This window comes from Passer domesticus, chromosome Z, assembly GCF_036417665.1.
Source record: "Passer domesticus isolate bPasDom1 chromosome Z, bPasDom1.hap1, whole genome shotgun sequence".
NCBI lineage: Eukaryota > Metazoa > Chordata > Aves > Passeriformes > Passeridae > Passer > Passer domesticus.
In genome coordinates this window covers 3,034,494-3,044,449 of record NC_087512.1, presented here as the reverse complement: position 1 = coordinate 3,044,449, position 9,956 = coordinate 3,034,494, and the positions used below count along the sequence as shown (strand labels likewise).

Sequence of the window (9,956 nt, the reverse complement as noted above, 5' to 3'; positions counted from 1 at the left end):
CTTCCTTGAGTTTTACCCTGGCTCTATGGGGCTTCTGGACCAGAAGGTCCACCAGTGGGAAACAGGGTGCATGGCAATAATGGGACCAGCCTCACCAGGTGGCTCAAGGGTTGGGTTTAGCTGGGGTGAACACCAGCCAGCTCTCACTCTAACTGGTGAGTTGGGAAAGGTTGGAAAGAAGAGCCTTGTGAACACAATGCATATAATGTGGCAAAACCATCACATGTAAAATACCATTCTAGTTACTTTCAGATCAAACTGGCTAACAAAGAAATATTGTTTTCATATTCCAATGACACCTCCATGCAAAGACTTTTCCTCAGACTGCTTTCTGGTGGGAGGAGGACCTCAGGGGAAAACATCTGAGAAAGAGGAAGAATTACTTCTGACTCCACCCTCTGCCCTGGCAGTTGTGTTAAACTCCCTCCTAGCACATCAGAACTGGTTTTAAAAAGTTTCTCAAACAAACAAAACAATAAAGACATTATTTTTAACATCAATACTTGCTCATCACAGCTCATTTAAAGGTGAATTTTGTCTGACCCTTGGACCGCCTAACATGGAGGTGCATGATTTTGAATAATGACCTTAGTTAATGATCTAATGCCTAATGGGCTAGACCTGAGATAACACCTCAGGACCTCACTTTTTTGTGGTATAGATTCACATTTAGTCCCACAATTGTGTGGGCTTTAATTCTTTTTTTCACAAGCCTTGAAATGGCACAAGTATGGGCTGGTTTCCCTTCTCTGGTTGTCATGAAGCCTCCCTCCATTTAACATATCACCTGCACAGCTGTTATTAAAAAGCAGCACCCTAGCCAGTGCTGACACAGCTCTCACATCCTTCAGATCCTCTTTCCACCTTCCTTCCCTTATTTGCTCTGACAGCATTTGACTGTGTCAAAAGCCCAAGTTTTAGCGACACAATCTCCCTTCCCATTTAATATTTTAGTACAAGAACAGCTTTGCTTTTATAAAGACATGGTTTAGTCCTCAAGTCATCGAGGAATATCACTGGCATCTCAAGTGCAGCATTCCCACCTCCAAGCCAGCAGCAGCTTGTTGGAGAGGCTGTTAGCCCATCTTATGTTCCTTGATGTTCTGGACTCACACTCTCAGGGGAACCCATTAGCATTCACGCTCTCAGGCAGTCCTCTCCTCCCTTGTTAATAATTACCCAGGGAGGGGGTAATTAAAATAGGTTCTGAGGCTATGAAGAACCTCTGTCCGCCTTCTCTACTTGCAGAGCCAAATGAGAACTTTAATGTACATTTGGAGACAACTCCTGAAGGGTTTTGCACCTTTGTCATGGTCTTGTTGTCATTAAGCATGATCTAATCCTCCATTTCAATTCATTAACCTGAACAGAGACAAATTTTGCAATGTGACTGCAACACAGAAGCAGTAAAATTTCCCTAGATACCTGATGAAGTTCTGTCATTATAAAATGGATAATTTCATGGGGATGGACAAGAGTGTGGGAGCTAGGGACTGATTAGCACAGGTTTCCTATGGAATTCCATCCAAATTACTGAATCTCTGCATCTTTATTTTGTCACAGAAAATGAAAAGGTTCCTTTCATCCAGCCACCAGTCAGAGAGATCTTGAGTAGAGAGGTGTTCTGTGCCCAGTGCATTTATCCTTTGTTGCAAACACCCAACAACAGCACGGGGACAGCCACTTTTCCAAACGAGCCCTGTTGGCTGAGCCCAGCAGGGAAGCACGTGGGCTAATGAGCTGTGTGAGATGATTTCAGCACGACTCACCAGTGGTGGCCTGAGAGCTACCAGGGCTCTGCTCAGCCCTGCTGATGGCCTCTTGACACTCCTGGCAGCAAGGCAGCAGTCGGGGTTAGCAGCGCACCAGCCTCGCTGCAAAAACCGCGTGGGAAGTCCCGCCACTCTTTAGGAAGAGCTGATTCAAATTCAAGCTCCAACACCTTCACAGCCTTGAGATGACTTAAACAATCCCTTAAAAGATTCCAGAGACTGGAAAACTTAGGCCTGTCTCTCTTAAAAGCTGTCATTCAATTCGACCTAGGGGAGGGAAATAAAAATATAAAAGAGCAGATGAAGCAACTGAAAATAAATATGCTTCCCATTTTTCAAAATTTGATCTTTTTTTAACTAAAGCCTATATTATTCATGTGCTGTATATTTTATTGTGGTTAGTTTCAAAGCTGTTGGAAATCACAGATCAGTCCCTCAACCATGATGTCTTTATTATGCATACATAAATCATGCATGGAAGGGCCCTGACAGTTGACAACGACGTAAACTCTCAGGAAGCAAAGCCCCTAAGCCATGTAAAAAATGTATGCCATGGAAAAAAAGAAGCATGTCATCTTTATTTCCTTTTTATAGATATTTTTGTCTTGTCATTATCAAGGAAGATTTTTTTTCCCCCTGTATTTCTGTCTAAATGTAGTTAACTCAGAGGTAATTTGCAATGGTATTTCAATGACACAAATGGAGAACCCTTCCCCACATCTGCTTGCATCTTCAAGGATGAGCATGTTGTAATTATACAGCTCCTGTTTCACTAACAGCTCTGCTGTACCCAGTAAGGTTCAAAAGTATTAGTATGGTAAGAATCAAATGCAGAAGTTCATTGAATTGTCAGGAGCTTTTGGGTGCTACAGTACTCATGTAAATTGTGCTAGAGTTGGGTTTTTTTGAAGCCATGGGTCCACTGTAAGATTCAATCAGGTTGTTGTGGGGCTTTTTTGAGCAAGGGAAAAAAAAAACACACAAAAACAAACAAACAAACAAACAAACAAAAAAAAAACCCACCCAAAGTTTTCTCTATTGTCCTGTAGATGAAAAGCAGAATAAAGTGAAAAGCAAAATAAGGGGAAATACTCAGCTAAGAGAAAGAAAGAAAGAAAGAAAGAAAGAAAGAAAGAAAGAAAGAAAGAAAGAAAGAAAGAAAGAAAGAAAGAAAGAAAGAAAGAAAGAAAGAAAGAAAGAAAGAAAGAAAGAAAGAAAGAAAGAAAGAAAGAAAGAAAGAAAGAAAGAAAGAAAGAAAGAAAGAAAGAAAGAAAGAAAGAAAGAAAGAAAGAAAGAAAGAAAGAAAGAAAGAAAGAAAGAAAGAAAGAAAGAAAAGAAAGAAAGAAAGAAAGAAAGAAAGAAAGAAAGAAAGAAAGAAAGAAAGAAAGAAAGAAAGAAAGAAAGAATTGCAGTTAACATTTTCTGTTTCTGAAAGGTATGTTTTTCTTTTCACTTGCTTGATTCTTTTTTATAGGGAAGCAGTTTTGTGAGTTTGCTTCTTTAATAAAAAAGATTTTTTTAAGAAAAGTTTTGGGATAGTCATAAGTAGCAAATTGTGGCAGATAAAAAAAAAATAAAATATTTTGGTCAGAAAGTAAAAAGTAACCTTCCAAATATAAAATTAAAGAAAGTACCTAATGGAGCACTGAATGACTGTCTGTACATTGGGCTACGGACAAAATTTTAAAAAAATATATTGACAGACCAAAAAAATTTCTTTTTCCAACGATGCACTTTCATACTCTGAGCTTTCAAAAGCAGGGTGCTTTAGACAGACTGGTGAGCTCACATGGCAGCACCTGAAGAGCAGTGATCACCTAACAGCCACCCACCCCTGCTGCTGTATTTACTGAATAAAAAATAAAAATACTTATTTTTTTATTTAGGTGTTGTCCTGTGTGTTGCCACTGCCCAGTAAAAAGGTGCCTCCTAACTCAGTGAGAAGCAATTGCACCTTTTTCCCACATCAGCTTTGAGCTGCATCTTCCTCTGTCCACATGCACCTTCTACGTCCATCTTACTGCTGTAGGGTGTCTCCCATCTATTGAACAACTAATTTAATTTAGATGCAGGATAAGACAGGCACCTACATAAAAACCAAGGGGGAAATCCCTAAGGGCGGATATCAGCAAAAGGCTCCTCACCCTGAGGGTAGGGGGGCACTGAACAGGCTCTCCAGGGAATGCTCACAGCCCCAGGGCTGCCAGAACTCCAGGAGAGTTTGGAAAATGCTCTAAGGCACAGGGTGAGATTTTTGGGGTGTCTCTGCAGGACCAGGAGCTGGACTCATTGATCCTTGTGGATCCCTTGCACCTTGGGGTATTGTGTGATAAGTCCTTTGTTTCCTCTCAGCTGTTGGTGACATCGTTGATACCTCCTCTTGCCTTCTCCTCGTTGCTCCAGCATGCAGTGGTCATGATGGGGGGGCTCCATCACACAAAATTCAGCCCAAACATCAAATAGTGTAAGGCCACAATTCACAGAATCACAGAGCCATTAAGGCTATGTCATTAAGGAAAGATTGTAGAGTCCAAACTTTAACCCAGCTCCACTGTGTCCACCACTAATTCACCTCATTCCTCTACTGCTGATTTAGTCCCTCTTTCTCTACAACAGCTCAGCACTAGAGAGTTTTTCTCAAAGGAATCCCCCTCGCTGTGTCGGGGTTCATTGGGGAATCCTCTTGTTGGGATGCCATTGCAAAGAACCAAGAGCAGCAAATGAACACCGTGCTGTCTGCTTCCTCAGAGAGCCACACAGAGAAAGGAGCAGCAGATATATCATTCTGTCTGTGGGGTGAAATTCAGAACCAGCTGAGATGTTTGCTGCTGCTTTTATCCTCTTGCCTATGCAAATTAGTGGGGTTCAGAACTAAATGGTATGTGTTAAAAGGAAATCTGAAGGCAGGATCTGTTTCACACGCTAACCCTGCTCCTTTCCTTTGGAAAGACACCTGTGGATACATTTTCATTAATAATTTCACCCTATCTCTTCTATGATGGAAATTTACAAGCAAGAAACGGGGAAAATGCCAAATCAAATGTTGCAGGCAGACTGGTGAGATAATTAGCATATGATGCATAAGGAAGAAGAATCCCAAGAAGCAAAGCTAAATGTGCATGTCCCTATTTGTGACAGCCTTTGGGGGAAGCTTTAATTCACTGAGGATCAGCCGTGTTTGCATTTTGCTCTTTCCTCCCCCGACTTGGTGAATCTCTCCCAGGAATGTCCTTTTGCCTTGAGCTTTTGAACTGATGAAGTACCTGCAGGAAAGAGGAAAGAAAAAGAACTTTAAAATAGATAAGCTGCTTATCTCTTTAGCTGACTTAAATTTGCTGCTGTGTGGAGGAGGATGCTATCAAAATCAGAAGTTCAGAAGTTAGAAATGCTGGAAAAGTTTCTAGATATGCATCACCAGCACAGAACTCTCCCTGCGTGTTATTCTGTATATTCCTTCTAAATCACTGCTAGAGATAAGATTAATCCAGGTACATTGAATTTGCTTTTTTCTAAAGTTATCCATGGTGGTGTTTAGCCAAGGGAACAGGACTTGTGTGATCATACTTTGTGCTTGTCCAGCTACCTGACATTCGTTTTCAATAAGCTGTAAACCCACGGATCAGCTTCAACTGATGGGCAGAGGCCTCAAAGATATTAAATTCCTGAGTTTTTCATGAAAACCAGAAGCTTATCTACTCAGTTTAAACCACGACCTGGCCTTCCTCCATGAAATTACTGGTCACTGATCAACACACGAATTTCTGACAGCCACAAGTTCTGCTTCCTCCTAATTGAGACTCAGAGGAAGGATTAGAGTGCCCACAAGGACAGAAATTAGGGGCAAATCCAGATGAAAAAACCACTTTTTAATATTTCAGTTCATCCAGACACTCCTTTTCTTTTTTTTTCTTTTTTTTTCTTTTTTTTCTTTTTTTTTTTTTTCTCCTTGAGACATTTGATTCAAGACCTTGAATATTAAAGAAAAAGTTCCCATTGGCTTCTGGGGGAGTTTCTGGGATCTGGTCAGGGCTGGGGAAAGACTTATGAAAACAGCAGCCATTCATTAAAAAATAATTTTGAGATGCTCATGCTGATATTGTGATTTGGTTTATTGTACAAATAAATGGTTATTTGAACAAAAAGCCATCTTTTGACTTCAACAGGAAAAGAAATACTATATTTAGAGCAAAAAAGCTAGATATCAGCTTACTCTCACAGACAAATTTAAACAGCAAATATTGCATTTTAATGATGCTTACTTTAAACAGGGTCTTTGACTTGGTGTCTTTTTGTGGTTTTCTATGGTTTTAAAAACTAAAATCTGTTTTAGAAGACAAAATACCACTTACTGTGATTTGAATAGAGATGAGATCCAACACTAACCTGTTCCTTTCCAACATTGACTAAACTGTTTGTATGAACAGTAACACAATATCTACCTAAATCTTCCACTTCTACTTGGCCATTTTTAGTGGTTTTCTTTTAAAATTCCAATTTCTTCTAGCCTTGATAGCAGATCCAGTTCCTCTCTTACACTGCTGGAAGTGAAATGAACCAACCTCACTCAGTGTGACCGTGAATCTTGAATTCTTTCCTACACCACTTTACAGACCAGTGGTTACAGCAGTTTCCTGAGGCCAGAAACAGGGATTTGACACCCTCATGGAGGGAAAAGGGTGGGTGTGGATATCCCCTGTGTGCATGAGTTCTGTTGTTTGAATGAAGGGTCTCCCTTCTGGTGTGGTAAAAAAAAAATGGCAAAAGTCAAAATAAAACTAGCCTTGGAGGTAATTTGAGAAAACCCATTGGCTCATGCCTCTCAGGGGAGAAAAACCAAAGTCATTGTTGATTTCTGGAAATTTATTGGGAGCGAAAAAAAGGTTCAGGCATCTGGAAAAATTAACCATAAAAACCTGAGGTGCCCTTGAAACGTAACTGCCTGTGGGGCTAAATAACAGCTGAATCAGCATCACAACTCTGGACTTGGGCCCTTAAAAACCCTACTTGGAGCACCTCTCCTTTTCCCAGTCTCTAGGCTCTCTGCTCCGGGACAGGAGGAGCTTCATCTGCATGGAGCTCCTGGGTTGTGAACTCCAGCCCCTGGGCAGGCTGCATGCTAAATCCTTGTGCCAAAACATTTTGAAAGGAGACAGCTTGAGTTCCTATACAGCCTTCCAGGTCTATTTTAGCTCATAACTGTCTTTGTCTTTGGTGCTCCAAGGGCTGGATCTCATCTGCTCTGTAGCTAGGCTTGGAGAGCTGGAAAAGAGAAGGATCTGAAGAGACCTTAGAGCTCCTTTCAGTGCCTAAAGGGGCTCCAGGAGAGCTGGAGAGGGACTTTGGACAAGGGCCTGGAGTAACAAGACAAAGGAGAGTGGCATTAAGTTGAAGGAGTGTAGACTTTTGTTAGATATTAGGAGTTCTTGGCTGTGAGGATGCTGAGGCCCAGAGCAGCTGTGGCTGCCCCATCCCTGGAAGTGTCCAAGGCCAGGATGGACAGGGATTGGAGGAGCCTGGGATAGTGGAAGGTGTCCCTAGTCATGGGATAAGTTGGAAATGGATGATCTTGAACATCCTTTCCAGCCCAAACCATTCTGGGATTCTATGATCCTACAATTCTCATAGTTCTGGACTGTGGTTTACATGGGGAGCGTTTATTTCTGGCTATGATTTATGAGTTTTCAGGTCAGAGGAGACCAATAGTCTGACCCACTTCACAGTGCAGACCACACACTTCACCCAGTGACTCTGGCATCTGGCTCCATTACCAGGGCTGTGGGTCTGCAGGATATTTTTTGTCTGGGGAAGGTGTCAGGGTGACAGCACTGTCTATTGAAAATCTCTGCTCAGCTACTCAGGACCCACAACACAGCGGAGAAAGTTATCTCCCAGCTCTACCCACTGTCCCAGTTAGCTCCAATAATAACATTTGGTTGCTGTCTTAATACATCTCTAAAAAGAAAGATGCTTTTGTCACCCCTCATTAATCATCTGAGTCATAAATTTCTCATCTAGTATTTATTTTACTTTTCCATTTTTTGTGCCCTTTGTGTCATGCTGGAGGCTATTGCATGCACAAAGTCATGGTCTAAAATAGTATCAACGTTGCTTCTTTCATGCCAACTGTACTCTGCTTCAATTTTCTTATATTGAAATTTTGGAAATATTAGGATACCTTAAAATAGGGTTCACCTTTTGAGGCAGTTAATTTTTCAATGTGCTCTCAGTCTTTTTCTTTACTCTTTCTACAGTGTATATGCCCCACTTCTCTCCTAAAATATTTTCCTGTGTCTCCGCTGTGTTTGAATTTTGTCCTTAAAAAATCCTGCTCAGTGGAGGGACTTGGCTTTGGGCAGGAGAAATGTTTGGGACGTGTCAGTTCTGACCTGGTGCTGTGCTGTTCTGATGGCGCCCAAAGCTGGAGCACCCCAGTGAGTTCATGACTGCAGCACACAACCCTCACCAGCACATCACAGAAGGGGCAGCCCTGAAAACAACACAGGTGAATCTGGGCATGGCCACAGAGAAAAGCAGCTGAAACTGCAGCTCATGGAATGCACCCACTGCTTCAAACCATCTCCTTTGAGCAGTAGCACAGCAGAGAACGAGATCAGCCTTTGCCCAAAATACTGGGTGAATGTCTGAGGTTTCCAACCTCAATCCCATTAGTCCCACACAGGGTACCATCCTACTTTACAATAATGCAGGCTGTTTGAAAGATTTTACATGTCTTTCAAACCTGTGAGGGCTCCCTGTTTATTTTTTAACAATGGCATGTTCTGAACAAAACCTTTGGACTTGAGGAAGTATCCATGTTTCTGCTTTGAACTTTGTTGATCCTTCAGAAAGGCTTCCTGCCTGCAGCTGATGTTTTTCAGTCTGTGGAAAACACATGACTTAGTAAAGGTAACCAAAATGCACATACAAAAATCTATGGGTTTTAAAAGTACAATCTTCATTAGACTTTCAGTCTATTCAGGCTCCTGAAAGCAGAAACAGAAAGCACAGGTCCTGTGTGTTTTGTACTGGGGGAATAGATTCACACTGACAGATGGCAGAGTAGGATGAGATTTTTAACACTAAATTCTTGGTTGTGAGGGTGATGAGGCCCTGGCACAGGCTGCCCAGAGCAGCTGTGGCTGCCGCATCCCTGGAAGTGCCCCAGGCCAGGCTGGATGGGGCTTGGGGCACCCTGGCATAGTGGAAGGTGTCCCTGCCCATGGCAGGGGTGTGGAACCAGATGATCTTTAAAATCCCTTCCAGCTGAAACCATTCAGTGATTCTGTGGTTCTGTAGGCACTCCTGTCCCATCTTTAGGCTTTCTGCAAAAGAACAGCTTGCTCTTTGAGTGCTCAGTGCTGTTCCATACATCCTCTGCTACAAGAAACAATGATGTGTGCCCAAAAAGGCCCTGCCCACTTCCATACATCCACTGGGAACTTGTGACCAGGGGACCAAGAAGGAAACACTTTGTTGAAATTTATCCGCTTGAGAAGCACCAAAAGAAAATCATCAAAAGCAACAGCTTTGTCCTCTTACCTTCCTCCCCAGCCCAGCTGCCAAGATTTGCAGATAGCTCAGGATCTGTAAACAGCTTTTACTTGGAAAAGGCTTCCATTCAGGTTCAACTGGTGAAAGTGGATTTTGGAAGAAAGATGTAAACCACAGTCTCACCCCAAGCTGGATATTCTCCACGAGCTGGCTCCACCCAGCCTGAGACAAAGATTCTGGCTCTGAACATGCACACAAAAAAACCCAAACCAAACCAAACCAAACCAAACCAAACCAAACCAAACCAAACCAAACCAAACCAAACCAAACCAAACCTTGGACCATCCCATGACACTCCTCATGGGCTTTTCTGGGGTGATTAGCCCCATAAATCAAATATTGTACACCCATATTACAAGCCAAGCAGCAGTGAGCACCCTCCTGCCAGGAGGAGGAGAATCCTGTAGGTGGGAAGAACTTTTTACAGCAAGTTCACCTGGCAGCTAGATACTGAGTAAAATATTGGCCAGCAAGTTATATCCACTTGCTGCTTATCAAGTTCTTTATGGTTTTTTTTTTTTTCCCATGGAGCATCCTTTACGTCAGTGGTGTTTGATAAGCCTGGGGAGGCTCACAGTGAGCAGAAAAAGAGAGGGAAAGAAGAGAGAAAGAAAATTACAAAAGAAAGCCGAA

General features: G+C 42.2%; 1 long non-coding RNA gene across 2 annotated transcripts; it reads right to left on the bottom strand.

Moving 5' to 3' along the window:
- Positions 1 to 1,756: 1,756 nt before the first annotated feature.
- Positions 1,757 to 9,498, bottom strand: LOC135290857 (uncharacterized). Of its 2 annotated transcripts, none has more exons than XR_010353677.1 (3): positions 9,312 to 9,498; positions 3,917 to 5,035; positions 1,757 to 2,039 (listed from the first exon to the last, which is right to left on the bottom strand). It is a non-coding gene; the product is annotated as an uncharacterized LOC135290857 (long non-coding RNA). The 2 variants fall into 2 exon arrangements; XR_010353676.1 differs by lacking the exon at positions 9,312 to 9,498 and adding an exon at positions 6,212 to 6,316.
- Between the last annotated feature and the right edge of the window lie 458 nt (positions 9,499 to 9,956).